Consider the following 21,094-nt stretch of genomic DNA (forward strand, 5'->3'; position numbering starts at 1 on the left):
CAATCAGTGTAGAAATTATAAAAACAGGCACCCAATGGCTATGTGGACTTTTACCAAAAGCATGTTATATATTTTTTAATCAAATACTTTTATTGGGGACTCTTACATTTCTTATCACAATCCATACATTCATCCAGTGTGTCAAACACATTTGCACATACGTGCTGCCATCATCATTTTCAAAGCATTCTCTTCTCACTTGAGCCCCTGATATCAGCGCCCCGTTTCTTCCCCTTCCCTCATGAACCCTTGATAAGTTATAGATATTTATTTTCATATCTTACATCATCCTCAGTCACACACCACCCACTTTTCCATCATTCATCCCCCTGGGAAGGGTTTCTACTTGATCCTTGTGATTGATTCCCATGTTCTCCCCCCACCCTCCCCTAATCCTCCTGCTTTCTCTACTCTTATTGTTGACCCTGAGATCTTATCTGTAGCAGTGTGCATGTTTTGGTATAATCCAATTTGTAAGGTAAAATTGAGGTCAAGATAGTAGGGGGAAGGAAGCACCAAAGAACTAGAGGAAAGTTGTGTTTCTTCCGCTGTACTGCACCTTGACTGGCTCATCTCTTCCCTGTGACCCCTCTGTGAGAGGATGTCCAATTGTCTACAGATGGTCATTCAGTAACGACTCCATAGCCTCCCCACCCACCCTCCATTCACATTGGGTATGGTATTGTTTTGGTACTAAGATCCCTGATACTTGATCCCGTGGACACCTCATGATCACATGTGGGCTTTGTTGATGCTCAGCTAGATGGTCATTTGTTTATAGTCAAACCTTTAAGACCCCCAGATGCTATATCTTTTGATAGCTGGGCACCTTCAGCTTTCTTCACATTTGCTTATGCACCCATTTGTCTTCAGTGAGCATATCGGGAAGGTGAGCATCACCGAATGCCAGCTTTTTAGAACAAAGTGTCCTTAGTGTTTGGGAATACTTGAGTAGAGGCCCAATGGTCATCTGCCACCTTGATTCTTAACATATAGATATGACTACATGGTTCTATTCCCCTCTCACTCTATACCATATATACTCGTCTATAAGCCGAGTTTTTCAGCACATTTTAAATGCAGTTTTGTGGTTAAATTAGGTGCCTCGCTGATATTCGGCTCTGCTTATACTCGAGTATATACAATATATATTTACATATGTGCATACCTTTATTTAGACCTCTCTAAATGTCCTTTGCCTCCTGGTTCTTTCCTCTGTTTCCTTTTACTTTCCTCTTGTCCCACCATCATCCAGCCTTCACTTGGGTTTAATAATTCATTGCTGCTAAGAAACACATCACTTATACCCATTGGCATTGAGTCAATTCTGATGCATAGCAATCCCATAGGAAAGAGTAGAACTATCCCACATGGTCACCAACGTAGCAAACCCATATGGTGTCTGGTGGTCACCAAGGTAGCAGACCTATTGAGTGTCTGGTGGCCACCATTCCCCCGTGGAGTGTCTGGTAGTTTCAAGCCATGGACCTTTCTGTTAGCAGCCTAACCCTTCAACACCTTGTGACTGGGGATTCTTTATAAGCCATCTATAGTAATGTCAAATAAGTGCCAGAGTTACTGATTCCTTTTCACCGTACTCCTGCTCCTTAGCAACACTGGACCACTGCCCCATCTTTAAAGCACATTCTTCTCATGATGGCCATGATGCCACACATACTCTTCCTCCTACTGTGTCGGCTACTGGCTCTCGGCCACCTGCATACTTATCTCCTCCTCCTGCTACTTGAAATATTGTAGAAACTTTAGGAATCCCTCCATCTCTCTCATGTGTTCTTGTCTCTACTGTCTCTCTCCACATGACTTCTTGAAGTCATTTGTTTACTAATATCGCCTGTGTGTAACACTTCCAAATTTTTGTCTCTAGCTTCGGATTATTTTTGTTTGAGCTCCAGAATTTTGTTTAGCAGCTTATGCAATTTCTCAAGTGGAAAATGGGCTTCTAAAATATTGCATAGCCAAACTAGCTATTGGATTTTCCCTAGCCCATCCCAACTTGAGCCACCTTCATTTTCTTTCTGATCTCAGTATTCAAGGCATCCATTAACTGTGTCTCTAGAGCCAAAAATATGTCATTTGCCCTCGCTATAACTATTCTGATTTCCACTCCTTGTGTGTTTGTATTTATTTGAGCACACATATAGTTGAGTACTTCTCATTGCATATTTCATTCTTATTAATTTATAAAACATATATCTGTATACACAAATAAACACAGCAATGTGGACAAAAAGGTAAAAGCACTAAGATGTACATGAAGTATGGGATTTTTTTTTTATTTCTTGCTTACCACAATGTCGTTTTACTATAACTTAACAGTATTTCCAGGCTAGTGATTTCTCTATCATACACATTTATTATACATGCAAGTAAAGTGCTATTTTAAATAACATGCTGAGCACAATAGAGCCAAATTCTATCTAAGAGCTATTACTTCTACCCAGTAATGTAATTGATAAACAGCTCATTCCAACAGTGGTAGGTGTAACAGTGGTCATCGGTGCGGCGACAGTAATTGCTTTTATTCCTTCTGCTTTCGTTTTCTCACGGACCTGTACTTGCCTTATCAATTCATGTCTTCTCTTTCCGGGGGCCTGCCCATTTTTTGAGTGCTCACAACCATTGCAGTCTAGTGGATCCCAACGGATAGGGAGAGAAGAACTTTCCAAGTCATCCAAGCCTGGGATCTTTCTGGATGCACACCACCACCTCTTTCCACTTTTGAGTGCCTGTCAGATTCCAATGACCCACCTTTTCATTAGCAGCCAAGTAGGTAGTAAGCACGCCATTTAGGTGAGCTGGCCCTGGTGGCAGAGTGAAGAGATGGGCTGCTAATGGCAAGGCGAAAGTTCAAAAATGCCAGCCTCCCCGGAGAAGAGGGAGGGGACAGGGCACTCTCTGACAGAACCTTGTCCAATAGGGTCACACTGAGTCACTACCACCTTGATAGCAGACAGTGAGGACTTTTTTATTTTTGTTTTTGAGAGTTAAAGCAAAACATGTTGGCAAAAACGTTCTTGTCCTGACTATATCGAAACTTGAATACAATTACTCCGCCACACCAACCAACTATCTTGTTATCTGACATTTTATATTTATTAATCTACACACACACACACACATTGACTATCTGGCTATTTTGTACACGAATGATATACATCTAGTAGTTATAATAACTAAGTGAAAAGGTAAGACCAGTAGTTTTGTGATGGTTAAGGTGACATGTCTAGATGGCTGGATCATGAATCATGCTTATTTCAGTGTCATGTAATGATGTAAGTTGTCAGTTTTGTGATAATGTAGCCTCCCTCCATTTTGTGAGCTGAAGTGGTTAGCCTTCATTTTTCTATAACACAAATTTTCAAATCATGACCTTAGTGTGCAGTGACTGAAGTTCAGTGTGCTAAGAGCAGACGCAAGGGGATTTCATGCATACATGGAATGAAAAGATCATGAAAAGATCATGAAAATGCCCATAAACTTTTTGAGTTGCCTGGTAGATGCAAAAGGACCTCACGTGGTATCTTATCTACAAACAGATCTATTACCCTGCCCGCTGGGAACTATCTTCTAACACATGACACGCTAATGTTCTGGTATATGGCTGACTGACTAAATCAGCAAAATTATGCAGTAGTAAATAAAAATGTTTAGTTTTGTTTTTGTTTCCATTTTTTATGAAATATCTCCTAGAAAATGTGAATTAAAGTCATTCTTTTCATACTTTCAGTGGATCACATTGTATACTATGGTGCTGACTGACACTGTGGGTTTCCAAGATGGTATCGCTTTACAGGAGTAGAAAATCTTCCCTCAGCGGAGCTACTGGAAGTTTCAAACTGCTGACCTTGTGGTTTGAAACCCAATGCTTAAATATGCCACAACTAAGACACCAAGCTTTGTTCATGTGTGCGTAGTGTACTACTCTGGAGAATTAAGTCCTAAATCCCTCTTCTGGCTTTTCTATTTCTAATTAACACACCTTCAGATAGTTTCTGTTAAAGACAGTCTTAGATAAAATCTATTACATCAATATTTTAATATGCAGATAGATAGATAGATAGATACTAGTATAATTTTTCTCCTTGAGGGCCAATGTAAAGATTTCACAATCTTATTTTCTAAGGATTATTTAGAATCTCACATTTTATTTACAGTTCGGCCACACTCATTGTTTTTGCATCATTTTCTGGAGATTGGTAATGTGAAGGCTGACTCGTTGTTAGAGCTCACAACACTAGCGGATCGGTATTACTAGCCGGTCTCTCAGCTGACTGGTACTGTGGCTTCACAAGTATGTTTTTGGTTTTTTGTCTTCAATCACCTGTTTCTGTTGTTGTTTTCCTCCTGAGAGAGCTTCTTTTGCTCACATTTTAATGATTCCGTGTTCTACCAGATGGTAACTGATTCATAGCAATTAGAGAGAGCTGCAGCGGTCTAGCCTCCAGCCCTGGAGGGTTTAACAAGAAGATGTAAGGTCACAACCGGTCATTGCTGAAGCATTTCACATCCACAGTTTTATTCAATAAGGTTTATTTCCTTTCAAAATGACTGGTTTTATAGAAAGGTAGCCAACCAGTAAAGGCATGGATATATTTTTGTGCAGTCGTAAAAACATACAGTGATAAATAGATCTGCAGCATCCAAAGTTTAATATTTGTCTTGAGAATAATTAAGCAAGCATTAGGAGGAAGTATTTAAAACTAAACTCAAGTTCTTTTTTAAATGACAAATGTAACTAGTCCCTTCATATAATAATGTTAGAATTCTTATCTACTCCATGTCTTGGTGAATTGTCTCCTGTTTGTATGCTTCTCTCTCACCTAATTTGTTAGCTTTTGCTCTTCCTATGCAATTACTCATTCCTTAAAGTGCAAAGTGACCATTTAAGCCCTGCCCATCCTACTGTAAGTCATCCAGGTGGGCCAGTGAGTTAAGTGTTGGAGTGCTAGCCATAAAAGTTAGTTCAAAAACATAAACCTCTCTGTAGGAGAAACATGAACAGTCCATCTTATAATAAGGTGCATCAGAGACCTGAGAAAGCAATTCTACTCTATCCTGCAGGGTTACTACAGAGTTGGAATCACCTTGACAGCAATGATGTTGTCTTTTTTGATAAATTAATGTTTATTTTCCTCAATGTATAAAGTCTTAAACGTAAAACTTTAGGACTTTTTAAACCAGTGTCTCCCAACCTGTGGTTGGCTACAACTTTTGGGTTCAAACGACCCTTTCACAGGGGTCACCTGATTCATAACAGTAGCAAAATGATAGTTAAGAAAGAAGTGATGAAAATAATTTAATGGTTGGGGGTCACCACAACATGAGGAACTGTATGAAGTTTGAGAGCTGCTGTCTCCAAGGATAGCTTTGACCACTGCTTTCTATGCATGTATGAATCAAACAAACAAAAAAAGTCAAATTCTTTACTTATATATATATATATATGTACTAGAATAATTTGAAGAAGAATATCCAAAAACAGTCATCAGTACTACAGTCTACCATTAAAATTTCAAATAATAACTATAAAAGAAAGTTTCTTTAACTCTAGATTATCATAAAATCTCTCTAATTAATACATCATTATTTTCTTTTGGCATCATTTTATTGCTCTAAATAGTGTGATATTAAATGGATAACATGTTTTGATATGGTACATATGTGATATATCCAGCCCATCTGTTATCTAAAACAATGATAAAATTATCTCAAAATGAATCAAATACTTCTCAAAATTAAAAAATGGATCTAAACAAATAAGATACATAACACAAAATATGATTTTGGTGTGTCATCTTATCTTTAAAGAACTTCATTGTGGTTCAGTGGAGATTAACAAAGCACATTTGGTTCATCTCATTCATTGCGGTGTTCTCAATGTGACATCCCTTATCTCACCTTCCTCCTTGTGCTTCGTCTTTCCCTTCCTCCTCCTTGCTGAGCCCTCTGAGCCTCCTTCTTGGGTAAAAGTTGCTCTGGGGATTTCATATAATTGGTCATTCTCAGGGGTGCGGATCTTAATAGCGTGATGGTTCCTCTTAAACATTTGTCTATTTTTGGGCACAACTTTTGTGTGATGGAGGTGACTTCATTCAGACTTAAGGGTGATTCAGGGCCATAGTCTTTGTGCTAAAACATATATATTTTAGTCAAGTGTGGCTAGCATTGCTTCATACGGATTTGCTCTTCAAATACATATGTGCATATACATGTAGCAGATAGCTAAACAACCTTCCTACTCAATTAAAATACATTTATTTAATAGAACTTTGCAAATGAAAGAAAGATAAAACTATTGGTGGGAAAGTAAAGTTAGACGATTAGTAGTTGAATGCATACACTTGAAAGGGACATATCCAAGTTGTGTTAGACAGGGTTCTCTAGAGAAACAAAACCAGAATGCTAATAATTTTAAATAAATTTATACAGATAGATAGATAACATAAGAAATAAACAGTTAATTAAATTATAAAGCAGTACAAATGGCTCTGTGTAACTCACTCCCCTGAGACAGTTGTGAGACACTGGCAGTCCTTCAAGTCTTGAGGGCCGCCGGGTAGTCCTCTGTAGAGCAATTCAGGCTATCCGGGCACAGGCAGCAAACAGCAAGGCAGGACACCAACAGTCAGCCAGACGACAGAGTCTGACAGTCCCCAGCTCAAGAGATGTAAATTCCAATGGTGTGGTGAAGCAGGTCTTGAAGGAACCTCAAATTACAGCAACACAGTCCACGGGTTAGATGTCCCCCAGGTAGGGTAGCTTGCAAATGGAGGCATGGAACAAGCAAGGCAGCTGCACACTGGCCTGATAATCAAAGAACAAAAAGACAAAAAGGGGAGGCTCACCAATCCATTTATCTCTCCTCCCTTCAATTAATCTCACATGTGTGTTTATCAGCCAGGTTGGCACAATAAACTAACTACCTCACAAGTTTTGAGAAGTTCATCGTGATTAAGAACTTGTGGGCAAAGTTTAGCTAAAAGGAAAACAGTGGGGGGCCTGGGCTGGGTCACCATTCCTGCTCTGAAAGAAAAGCTGACCCCAAAGGAACACATTTTGTGGCTAGTTGTTTGGAGAACGTTTCCTTTCCAGCCATTCTGAAAGGAAGAAGCGCATGGAAACAACAGCCAGGTATCTTGTTTCTCACTTTTCCAAACCGCTTGATATAGGGGGGGGGGGGCGGGCTTCAAGCCCTTCACGGTCGAGTGGAATGGACAGATTGTGGAGTTTCCATGACGTTTTTGAAGCGCCTTCTTCCTTCCATTCGAAGACATGTTGAGAAAATAATTCAGCCTTGGATTTCAAATGCTTATGGAAGTTAGGTTCTCGTCCCACTACCAACCTTTTAAGTTTAAAATAATAATAAATATAAAGAAAAAAAGCTTACATCTAATATTTGGCAATATTTTAGGTAGTCCAAAATAATGGCATTTCATTGCTGGGCATTGATTTTTGCATACTTAAACTTTGATGTAAGGGAAACCTTGGCAGGCAGTTAGCCTACTTGTAAAGATTTGTATAAAACGAATGTCTTTTGAATTGCAAATAAGTAACTTTTTTTCTTCTCAGCCATCCATTGGGAATTCCCCTATATCAATGTGAATTCTGTCTTCCCTAGTATATCCGCTTCCCTTCTTTCAGCTGTCCCTGGTGTCTGCTGATCGAGACCCCCATCCAGCCACTTTGCACCATTCTCTTTATTAGAAGGAGCAATAAGGGCAAGCAGCTGAGGTACTAAGGCCAGCATTTAAATGTATGTCTCCTATAAAAGAGGATTTGATAAGAGAGAGAATATTATGGGAGAAAAGCAAAAAAGGGATGAAATATTGCTATTGTGAGCAATCATATATCACTTAGGAAGTAACATTGGTTATTGACAAAGAAGCGTGGCAATATAAGTTGATAACTGCAATGAGACTGTTTCATGTCCAAATATAAAAGAAGCAAAAAAAAACACATTTAAAAATTAGCAGCCTTACTCAGAATCATGTTTTCAACTTGATTAATAGCATCTTCTCTAACCAACATTGATGGTAGTGTGTGTGTTAGTTACCCTTTAAATCGACTCTGACCTGTGGTGACCTTCTGTATAATAGAATGAAACATTGCCCAGCCCAGTGCCTTCCTCACAAGGGATGCTGTTGAGCCTGTGATTGCAGCCAGTGTATCCCTCCCAGGGAGGGTGTCCTTTGTTTGTTCAGATCCTCTACTTCACTATCAGCTGGCCCTCCCTGAAGGCCTTGGGGGTGGAGCACAATCTCACCAACCTTGCTTCTAAGCAAGCATGCATTCCTTCTCTGTGTAAGGACAGTTGTAGTCAGTATCATTCCATTGTTCACAGAAAAAAAAATTTAATAATTTAGCCAAATTTATTGTAACTCTGTTTATCCCAGAGCCTAACACCCTTTAAAGTCTGACCATGACATATATTTTAACACAATTGTACAATATATTTCCCCAAATCCTCTCTAAACAAACTGAGTATATTGACCTTTCATTAAGTACACCTTTATTACTATGTGTGTTAGTGTGGGTAAACTGGAGGAAAAAAATTCACAGAAATGTATATCCGGTATGTGTGACAGAGTTTTATATATCAGGTAAGTGTACATTTAGAAACTATCCCTACCCAGTCCAGTCCAATCCATAAGTCCGATTTAGCCCATATATCTGACACCAATCTAAAAAGTCCTCCTCAAGCTCATAAAACACACAATGACATTGAATGTAGGACGATCACAGGCCAGTGAATAGAAAGTCTTTGAATTCAGTGGGAGTGTAAGCATCTTAGCGCTGGCAGGGTCTCCACAAAGCTTCTCCAGCACCCAGGGCTGCTTCGGGGTAGGTCCATGTGGCTTCTCCTCAGGGATGTCTCGCAGGAAGTGAGCCTTGTTAGCTAAGGCAGCTGCATCCTGGTCCGACCATCAGAGAGCAAGAGACCAGAGAACCAGAAGGGTGAGGCTCACCGAGCCATTTATCTCTCTGCCTTTCAGTTAATCCCACATGTGTTTATCGGCCAGGTTGGCACAATAAACCTTAACTATCTCACTAAGAATATTCCTTTTTTATTTCTTCTTGCTAGCTACCTTTGGTTTTCTGTCGTATAAAAGATTTATTGGCATTAAATGCTATTTTACAAATATATACCTGATAAAATTTATTCTTAGTAGATTCAATTCATTAGTTTTTAGGGAAAGCTTAGGGGATGTAGCATACAGAATATATTAAAGTGGTACCTAATTATCCAGAGATGTCCATCCTGATTTGATGATCATGCTCTGTCTTCCTACTTGATGAGAAAGGCTGTAATTCAGGAGCAAGGTGATCTGAGATAGACTGGACTGACAGCAGGAGAAATGGAGATTAAAGATAGAGGTCACCTGTTCGAAATCACCCGCAGCTCTGCTGGAGGACAGGAAGTTCTCTCCCCTGTATTGGGTCACACATCTTGGAAAGCCACAGGGGCGTGTCTGCTCTGTGCTGTAGGGTAGCTGTGAGCCAAAGTCAATTCAATGGCCCTGAGACGTAAATGTAAGAGGTAGACTAATTATTTGGAAGTTATTTTAAAGCATGAAATGCATAACTGTTAGGTTAGAGGGACTGCAGTACATGGGGGGAATAATGAGTTCTCTTTAAGCATATTTCATTGCAAAGATGTATGCATTGGGTCACTTTTCTCTAGATGACATGTGAATCACTAGGTATTTGTGACATTATATGTTTTAATATATAATATAAATGTATATTATATGTATACACTGCAGAAGATGTTATATATGTAAACATAAATATTATCTACTTACATATACATAATCATATACAGGGTTACATTTATACATGTTAAACTCTCTATTTCACTAGCTAAATTTCAAGATGATTTTAAATATCTGTTTGTTTTTTATTAATCTGAGCTCCAGTCTAATCCTAATCTAAAAGTAGTTCCATTATACTAAGCCAAAAATGAGGTGAAATATATATGTGTGTATATATATGTATATATATGTGTGTATATATATATATATATATATATATATATTCACACTAAAGATGACTGAGTAATAGTGAAATAGAAATAGCAAATCAACATAGAATAAGTAGGCAAAGTTTGCAACCAGGGAAAAAGTTATAGTGGCAAGTATATGAGAATTATACTATTACTAAAAACCATTTGGCATCCCAATTATCATGAACATAAAACCTTCTAAGTGCATTTATTATTTCCAAAAAGTGTAGAGTTGTCAGGGTGTTTCTGATGACCTAAAGGGAGAATTCCATTGGATTCACTAACGTATCTGAACTCATTCATTAACTGAAGGGTCTGGTCAGAGCTACAGTGTAATAAGTTTTATAGCTACATGACTTGTCACAAGTTCACCCTGTGTCTCATTCTCCAGCAAGAAGGAATAAGGAGTAATTATAGTATAAATAAAATAAAAATGAGTGGGCATTAGATGAGAAATGCATTTGAATTATGGTGTTATCAGAGAATATTGAATGTATCAAAGATCGCTAGAAACAAACAACAAATCTGTCTTGGACGAAGTACAGAGAATCTGCTCCTAGAAGCAAGGATAAAGATTGCCTCTCGTGTACTTTGGAGGCCATCAGGAAGGACCAGTTCTGGGAGAATAGCATCCCATTTGTCCATCAAGGAAGTGGACTAGCACAGTGGCTGCCGACAGTGGCCCAAACAGAACAGAAGCAGCGAGGGCGGCACAGTCCTAGACAGAGTTCTCATTCTGCTGTGCGTGGCCTCACTGTGCGTGGCCTCACTGTGCGTGGCCTCGCTGTGCATGCCAGCTGACTCCAGGGCACCTAACACCGACCAAGGTTGGACAATACAGGCATGAATTCAACCAATTTAAACATAGCAGGAATGCTTTTCTCAAAATATATGATTTAGTGTACTATGTAATATAATTCCTCAGAGAAATAGATAGGAAAGGATGAGTGACATTGATTAATCAGTATTTTAGGAGAAAATATGGTTCAATCTTGTGAATGTAAATGATTTATCTGGAAGAGAAGTAAGTCATTATTCTCTCCACCATGTGCACTTGTGAACACAGAGCAACACCAACATGAACAAACAGACAACTTGAGGGATTAGGATCCCAAAACAGGGAACTTTGGGAGGATTGGGAGTGTAGGGGCACAGGATGAACTGTGGCAAGGCAGCGAAGTCCAATGGGGCAGGGCATAAGAGAGGCTGGGAAATAAGCCTCTGCCCAAGTCTAAGGTGCGTGATACAAGTCACTACTCACTTCTAGGAAAGCATGAGACAAGTCCAGCGTGGGCCTAAAGCAGAAAGACCTTCATGGTTAGACTGAGAGCGAAACCACAATTAATTTAGTACGTGCTTCAACAAGTATATACATAACTTAAAAGTAAGTTATGATTCCCTGCAATCAAAAGTCTGAGTGCATATTGAAGGACAGGGTGGGGAGTAGAGAGATAGGGCGGGAGTTTTATCAGAAAGAACTCCATAACCCCTCCCAATTAGTCAGGCTAATCTACTTGGTTAAAATAAATATAGACCTTTGTCTATATTATTGGGATTAAGAAATTTTAAATATTTGAAATGTTTTTCTCACATTTATCTTCTCTGATGTCTTAGCAAGAACACATCTCTGTATATGAAATAAAGAGGACAGTAAAAGGGGGTTAGAAACCCCCCACCCCCAAAAAAGAAGAAGAGTTGGTCTCTGACTAGAGAGATATGACATGTCACCAAATGAAAAGGGTCTGGCTGTTCTCAATAGCTACCTTTCTTCATTGGAAGAAAACCTGAACAAATTACTAAGTGATGCTGTAGTCAGAATAATATATGAGAGTTAACAAAACACCTAATAAATGAACTAGAAATAGAGTAGATGGTGGTATTTTACAATAAAGAAAGTACCATTCTGCTAATGGGAAGCGGTTGTATGATGGTTTCTCTGCTCAATTAGGTCCCCCAGGCCTACTAAAAATCATTTGTATTAGAATAATTGTATAAATAGAAACTGTATTTAAATACTCTTTCTGTTTCCTCAAAGGTGTTTGGCAGGGCTGGTGTATTTGTGCAATGTTATATTCTATCAAGGAATTAATAGTGGAAAGCTGTTAAATTGTTCATTTCTGCCAGAACACTTTAGGTGTCAGAATAATGAACGGCTAGTACCCTGGCATCAGATTAAACAACATGGTTAAATATAGGCTGACACTTATGTGAAGGAGCTTTGTATTTTTTTTCATTTTCATTAAATTATACCAATCACTACGCAAAGATGAAAGTAATATTTGTTGAGTCCCCAAATACAACACGCAGGCATCACGTCTCCTCCGTCAGTTGAAAAACTTGCTTTTCTCCAGAGGTTGCCTTTGTAATCATCTTAAAATTTCAAAGCTCCGCTAGACATTTTGCTTAATGATGAAATTAAATATTTTTTTGTTTTCCTCAAACACCGCTATGACTGGTTATCTGAGTTTCTTCTCCTGGACAAATTACAGTTAAGGGTGGGCCAAGGTTACTGTACATCTTGGACTTGGCTTTTTCTTTGTTTCCCATTGGAGAAAACAATGTCCTCCATTCCTTTCTAGCTACTGTTCTTCTCAATGAAAGATAAGTTTGACAAGGAGCTATAGTACTCATGTTTATCATGTTGAAAATGCTACCACCATGGAAGCGTTTGCATTTTAATAGGGAACCTATCAACAGATCGGAATTCAAGACATCTGGCGGCATAGTGGTTTCTCATTGGATTGCTAAATGCGATGTGAGCAGTTCAAAACCAGAAGCCTCTCTGCACGAGAAAGATAAGGTTATCTACTCCCATAAGAAGTTACAATTCCACAAAAGGAAATATAGGAAAGAACTAGCAGGCAAATGGCATTTATGGAGGTCTAAATACAGGCATGTACTTATATTTATATATGACAATGGGGAAATAGGTCTATGTGCATATATTTATAGGTTTAGTATTAAGGTAGCAGATGGACATTGGGCCTCTACTCAAGTGCTCCCTCAGTGCAAAAACACTTTGTTCCATTAAACTGACATTCCATGATGTTCCCCTTCCTGACACAATTGCTGAAGACAAATGGGTGCATAAGCAAATGTGAAGAAAGCTGATGGTGCCCAGGTATGAAAAGATACAGCATCTGGGGTCTTAAAGGCTTAAAGATGAACACGTGGCCATCTAGCTCAGAAGCAACAAAGCCCACGTGGAAGAAGCACACCAGCCTGTGCGATCACGGGGTGTCAATAGAATCAGGTATCAAAGAACAAAAAATCATATCATTTTGAATGAGGTGGGGTGCAGAGTGGAGACCCAAAGCCCATTTCTGTAGGCTACTAGACATCCCCTTACAGAGGAGTCGCCAGTCACGGTGCACATAGCACCGATGAAACATACAACTTTCTTCTAGTTCTTGAATGCTTCCTCCTTCCCACGATCATGATCCCAATTCTACTTTACAGATGTGGCTAGCCCAGAGGATGCAGAGTGGTACAGGTAAGAGCTGGAAACACAGGGAATCCAGGACAGATTAAAACCCCCAGGACCAAAAATGAGAGTCGCTATACCAGGAGGATAAGGGGAAGGTGGGAGAGAAAGGGGGAACCGACCACAATGATCTACTTATAACCCCCTCCTTGGGGAACAGACAACAGAAAAGTGGGTGAAGGGAGACATCAGACAGTGTAAGACATGAAAAAATTAATAATTTATAAATGATCAAGTGTTAGTGAGGGAGGGAGGGTTAGGAAAGGAGGGGGGAAGATGAGGAGCTGACACCAGGGGCTCAAGCAGAAAGAAAATGATTTGAGAATGATGATGGCAACAAATGTACAAATGTGCTTGATATAATGGGTGGATAGATGGCTGGTGATAGGAGTTGAATGAGCCCCATTAAAATGATTTTTTAATTACAATTTCAGAAACTCACATGGGCAGTTCTCCTCTGTCCTGTGGGGCTGCTTTGAGTCAGAATCAAGTCAGTGGCAGTGAGTTTGAGCTATGATGGAATGTGCAAGATGTTAAGAGGCAACGGGTTCTACAAAGAAGCATATTCTGTATTGTGACTGATTATGTCCATTTTGATCCTAAAATTCAGCCGATCCTATTTGCTATGTTAAAAACAAAAGCAGCAATATTGGCTTTGCAATTATCCCAACTCTTCTTCCTCTCACTGCTCTCGCTTTGGCTCTTCATCAGTAAGCAGACTTTCATAGGTTAATATGTGATACTAAAGTGTAGGCTATAGTGCTGTTTTTTAAATACATGGTTTCTAATAGATAAGGGGTGTCAAAAAGAATTCAGATCAAATTTAGAGAGTAATGGATTTAAAATATCTTTGAAGTGTGTAGCTGTATATTAAAATAGTATGCCTTCCGCTATTTTAACTTAAAATGGTAAGGCTATACAGATTGGGAATGGAACACAATATAGCTCTCGATTACCAGAGAAGAGTTAAGCCTATGTTTTTGTTTTATTTGACAAGACCTCTAACTTTATTGAAAGTTCACAGTGCTCAACACCACAGTTCGGTCTGTAATCTCATACATTAACTTGGCAAGCACTTCTGAGAAAGCGCTGGGCTCATTTCTATTGATTTTAAATCTCAAAGACAAACCAGCTATGCTATGATATTACATTTTTTCTATAATCATTGTAAATGTGAAAGTTCTCTTCTATCTAAACAATCTCCTCTGTTGGTTTTTGTATTGCTGTTATCATCTGGCAGAAATTTCCAGACCTATCTTAGATGTTCATCAGTCTGAAATTCTGGGACTTGGTTACATCTGTCAGATTTGGTTGCCCATCTATCGCTGTAAGTACTGCTCATACTTTCAGTGTGAGCGGAAAATCTGCTTTTAGGTTATATTTGTGGCTCTGTTCAAAGTCCAGTTGGTCTCCTCAAAGACAGTTTTACCCACACAGATACTTTTGAAATTTGATATAAAGTGGTAACATTCAAATGGCTTATCGTACAAGTAGCATTCACTTTCAATGCTAACTGTAATTAGAATTGGATTTGAGAAATAGGAAACTGGATTAAAGGTGGATTCTGTCATTTACAGTCTGTTAAATCTGGTGATTAATTTAGCTTCTTCCACCGAGACTCTTCTTTTCTGATAAACCTAAATACTTCTAGAACTGGGAGAACTTAAAGAGAATCATGTTCTTTCATTTTTCCCTCACAGTATGTCTACAAATCACGTGTACTCGCCCGACTCCTGTGTTCTGGCTTCTGCGCTTTACAGGCCTTTCCATCTAGTCCACCACCCACATGGTCATTTAAGTACTGTATCCACGAAGGAAACAATGGGGCACTTAAATTGCCCCATCATCTGGGACAATCTTTGGTCTAGCCTTCTCTTCTCTTCATACACTTCTGTGATCGACACGGGATTCACTTTGCTCTTTCCCACCTAGAAGGCTTTATGTCTTCTCCACCTCTGTGTTGTAAACCACGCTTCCTCATTTTCAAAGGCCGCCCCTTCCTCATGTGTTTGCTCACATCACTGACTATGCAAAATGAGTGTTTTCACTTGGAAACACACTCATGATCAATGGCATGAGGAGAGGGTCCCCCATCCCCCTAGGGAATGAAATTTAGCATTACTCTGCAGACATCACCATTGCCCACTTCTGCCATCAATAGCCTTAGTCCCCTGTTTAAGATACCCTTTGAAAATGTCTGTTCTGACCTTGATCTGATTTACTGCCCTGGCTGGAGATCTAACAAATGCAGTCTTTCTCGGGAGGAAATAGACCATGGCCTTATCTCCAGGATCAGTCACTGATGACTACTTTAAGTCTGAGACTGCATCAGAACACAGAGCATTCACTCTTGCCATTTCTATGGGGCTGACTTGGTGATGATTCTTCAGGCTAAGAAATACAAGAGGACTCAGAAGTGAAAAATGAAGAGACATTTTCAAAGCCTCTAATTTCATTGCAAAAAACCAAACCAAATGGACCTAGTACTGTGGTTCTCAACCTGTGGGTCACGACCCCTTTGGGGGTTGAACGACCCTTTCAAAGGGGTCGCCCAATTCATAACAGTAGCAAAATTACAGTTATGAAGTAGCAACAAAAATAATTTTATTGTTTGGGGGGTCCCCACGACGTGAACTGTCTTAAAGGGTCACAGCATTAAGAAGATTGAGACCCACTGACCTAGTAGATTCTGATTCACAGTGAGCTCATATATGCAACATACACCAGCACTGGAAAGAGTTTCAGGTCTGTGATCATTAGGCCCTTTTCCAGTGCCCCGTGGGTGAGATTGCAAGACGACACATCAGATGAGTAGGGGAGCACTTAACACTCTGTGCCACCTGAGTACACCATTGTAAATGAAGGCATCGGGTTGGGTCCCTTGGGGTTCTCCTCATTTCCATCTCTCTCTTCCATAGTGTGGGCAGGTTTTTTTTAGCATTACTTTTATGCTTTGTTTTCTCCTCCTCAAATCTGCCTCCCCTGTCCACGAATCCTGTTTGTTCCTTGATAACTCACAGGGCCATAAGCAGCTTCCTCTGACATGCCAACTCAGAGTTCCGTGCTAGGTTGGAGTGCTGGATTCCTAGGAGTGTCTCATGTAAAACATTAAGTTTACCCCTTTACATCTGGGAGTATATTTTGATGCTCTGCATTTCCACAAAAGATATGAAGATACACATTTGTCTTCTTGTAAAGACAGAATAAATCAATAGTTTTCAAGTGAATGGAAGGGTGGACATATGTAAAAAGTATATTGAATTAACCTTTGACTATATCTTCAGTAAGTGATTCCAATGATAGCTACCCTGTAGGGCAGGGTAGAACGGCCTCTGTGCGTCTCGGAGGCTGTGACTCTCTAGGTGAGCAGCAAGTGCAAGAGCCCAAGGAGAGCCTGGTGGCTTCGCACTGATGACCGTGCAATTAGCAGTCAAAGGTGTCAGCCCGAAGCCACAGGGTAAGACAAGAGTGCTGGCTTCAAGTATGAAGAACCACAGGGCCCAAAACAAGAGAGCAAACTTTGCTGGCTGTTGGTGGCAGACAGCACCCTCAAAGAAACGAGGGGGCGCCATGCCGGTCATATTCCCTATTCAAGCAGTAACACGAAACGCACTCTAATCCTGCTTCCTCAACATAATAATGGGCCACTCAATTCAAAATAGGACCACGGTCACAGGGCTACAGGCTAGCATGGACAATGCATGGCAGAGGCGGGGACGAAGGCTAGAAGGGCCAGATAAAGTAATTCACCGTACACAGGCAATGATGGTTCCAACTAGGAGTAAAATTAAAATCGTTTCTCAGCACTGATTTTTTATTTGCATGAAATTATCCAATCTTGAACTTGAGATTGCTGTGAAAAGCTAAAGCCTAAGCTAAAAAATGTATCTTTAAACTTTTACAGTCCATCATTGTTTGTATATCAAATGGCAGCTATATCTCCCCCAGTCCATGCAAGCATGGGCATGTAATGTCATCCCAATAACATCACAACAATGGACCAAAATTGCATATATTTTTCATGGCTGCCCCTCAAAATAAAAGTCAGATCTAGAAACTCTGTTTCTTAATTTTATGAAATAAGTGCCTTTTAATCCTGGTTTGGTGCCATTACATTACAGAGCTTTGCGAGCGGTTAGATCTGATGAAAATATAAGTAGATCCTTTCATTTTAAGGTATGTTCCTATTTATTTATTTTTCAGCATATTTATGTAAAACAAAATCTGAACTGTTATAAATATATATATATGTATAATTTTTTTATCCAGGTCTCTGAAATTAGTTTCAGGTTCTTACCTAGTCCCTCATTTGCATATGCCACCACTGTTGTTACAAGCCATCAAATCAGTTCCAACTCCTAGCAGACCCTGTGGGACAGATGAGCACGGTGCCAGAGGGCTTCCTAAGCTGTAATTGTTAAGGGGGGAGATTGCTGGGTCTTTTTCTCCCTCTATTCCTCTAGGGACTAATATATTTTAGACTGTCATTGAAGCTCAGTAATAAATTACACTCAGCTGAAACATCAACCTCTTTATATCAGCGCTTCAAATTTCACACTGAGGAGCTCACTGCCTTTGTTGCTTTTCCCCCCAAATCTCTTTTAAGTTGTTTTCTTCGGGTCATTGTTCTGTGAAGCCTCCAACAGTCAAGTCAGACTTGCTTTTGCTTTTAATACAAACATGATAACTCAATAAGGAAATTAAAAATAAGAATGATGGTCCTATTAACTACCTAGTCAATATGAGATAAAAAGCCAATTAAAACCCCAGATGGAAGTGGTGCATGAGAGAAAAGAGCACAAATGGATAAGGGTAATCAGTTGATTGGTTTATAGATCTAAAGTTTCCCAAGGGAAGTTTTAAATCCACAGAGTGGCCTAGAATGCTGAATTTTGCATTGGGGAGCTTTTATTAAACTTATTGAATGGGAAGATCCTTCGAAAGCTCAGCTCCCTTTTGACTTCAGATCTAAGGAAGGCTCCCAAAGGAGGTTCATTCAGACAGGGTCTGGAGAAAATTGACACAACACATTCAACTCACCGAAGTTGGAGGCAATCCCCTTATGGGTCCTGAAGACTGGTTACAAAGCAATAATTGTAGAGAAACGGCAGGCTTCAGTGGCACAATAGCTAACAACAATACTTCTCTTATTTATTGCTTGATGTACACTTATAGTCCCTCTGTGTATGTAGATTTTGTGTACTACTTACTAGATATGACAGTGGAGATCCATGGGTGAACTATCAGACCCTTTCTGCTTAAGCTCCTGAGATTTAATAAAGCAGTCTGCCAAGTGTTAATACAGATAATAATTCATGGAACATCTGATACATATATTCTGGGTCAGAAGTGAGTTAAAATAAAGCAATAATGATCAGAGAGGAAATACTTAAGAAAAACATAGTTTTCCTACTTGGATACTAGGGCATATTTTATATTTTAGCAATGCAGAAGCAAGAAGACTGTGAAGCAGACACTAGTTTTGCTTCTTGCTGGTTATGGTTTTTTTTTCTTTTTAACAGAGATGAAGGAATTTGACTTCACTTGCCTGTTAAAGACATAAAACTCAGTATTGGAAAAAAAACTTCAACCTTAAAATATCTCATTTGGTTCTCAGGAATCTTCACAATCTTCAGTTATTAAGTGTCACCCCATAACACCTCGTTATTATTTTTAAAACTAGCATTGTTTGTATGTGTGTGCGGACACTGTGTGGTGGCCTCCACCTCTCACCTTCCCTGGCAACACAAAGCAAGGGACTCCAGCTCCACACCAGCCCCAGGCTACATGCGCTCCACAGTTTCCACCCTCCAGCATCCCCATGTATTATGTTATATTGTGTTGTGTTATATTACATTACATTATATTATATATGCCTTCATGTGTTTTCTAAAATAAGTTCCATACAAGGGAACGTTAAAAATTCCTGGGCAGAATCTATTTTCTTTTAATTATCTTTTTATCCACAAACTTTTCCCAAGACTCTTCTTGCTGTGAATCTTCTTGACCTTTATTATATGCTGTGCTTTGGTTTGGGTTGGGCATCATCTTTCAGTTTCCACATCAATAGGCTATTTCAACAGAACACCTTATTTCATTTTACATGGTTCTAAATTCTGTAAGGAATTCATTGGTCTTTGTTCCTTTGAAACTTCCATGCGATGTTCTTGGGACCAGATATTCAGATGTCCTTCTCGAGACATAGCTTGCAAGTTGACTAAATGTGGGAAATGAGTGAGAGAGAATCGTCATAGTCTGTTGTAGAAACCTAGATATCAGCTCCCGGGCTGCTGTTTCTCTGGAGTATGAGCCACTGAGTCTGTTTCCATTTCAGAAAAAAGTGAAGATTATATAAAATTATTCTTCACCTAACATACGTTTGTTGTGAAGATAAAAAGATTATGCGTGCAGATGGATCTAAATTATATTATTATCCAGTAGGAGTTTTTGAATTGTCTTATTCAAAAAACAATTAAAGATAAGAAGAGGTTTCTGGGCGGGGTGGGTGGGTGTTGTTTTCTTTCGTTCAGAAGAATTATAAACAGAAACATATAGACTAGGAAAGCCTGTGCTTGAAAAATGAAGTGTGGCCGAGTTCTGTCGCCCTTCTACCGGGCTTTGAAAGTCGTTCTCACAGGAGGCTGCTTCAAAGTTCATGGAACATGAAAGCTTCCATTATCTCTTCACTCCCGTTTTCCAGGAATTTTTTGAAGATCCATTCCCGATGCCCCCTTCCCTCCCGCCCCTCCGCCTGATACATACCCCCTTTCAATTCTAGCACGTGCAGGCTCGCAAGTTTGTTTTAGAATTGCTAATTTAGTTAATTATTTAAGTTGTACTCAGTTCATGAAATGTAATACTTTTTCCTGTTAGATCGGCCTGCCCTTTCACCCAGAACAAAATTTTAGAAAAGGACTAGAAATCACTATGATTAATACTAAAAATAAAGGAAAACTCATTAATACTAGTAGGAAGTGAAAGGATAATAAAATGGTTATACATTTGTTCAGTAAACTCTCATGATAAAAGATGCTAGCAAGAAATTGGTTCACTGACCTACAGATGGCAGAACAATGTAGCAAATATGGAATAGCCGAATCAAAACAAAATACAATGTAAACTGCCTTCATGAAAGTAGAATGGCATCTAAGTATGACCAGTCAGTATGTCTTTCTCCGTATTGTCTTTGAGTTTGGTAAGTGGGGTTTGGGGGTATTCTCTGTGTGGGGAATTTCACTCAGATGGGAAGCTTGGCACTCAGTCAGTACTATGAGTTGGCTTTCCCCAAAATATGTGAGGGAGCTGATTGATTGTGTCAGTGTGCCAAAGGGATTTCACACATGGATCTTGTTTGGGTTACTCACATTTTTCACTCTTTTTACAAGGGGGGTTTAGGTTTCTGTGTAACTAAGAATTTTTAGGATTTCTACAGTGTGTCATATTTTTAAATAGAAAAAAGCAAAATGTCAATATCTTATGAATTGAGGGCTTTGGTCCTCTTTTCTGTAGAATTGGCCAGTGCCATTGGTTTATGACTTGTTCGTTTTGATTATGCATAAATTAAACAAGAGTCTTTCATTTGTCTT

The sequence above is a fragment of the Tenrec ecaudatus genome, chromosome 2 (assembly GCF_050624435.1).
Source record: "Tenrec ecaudatus isolate mTenEca1 chromosome 2, mTenEca1.hap1, whole genome shotgun sequence".
Taxonomy (NCBI): domain Eukaryota; kingdom Metazoa; phylum Chordata; class Mammalia; order Afrosoricida; family Tenrecidae; genus Tenrec; species Tenrec ecaudatus.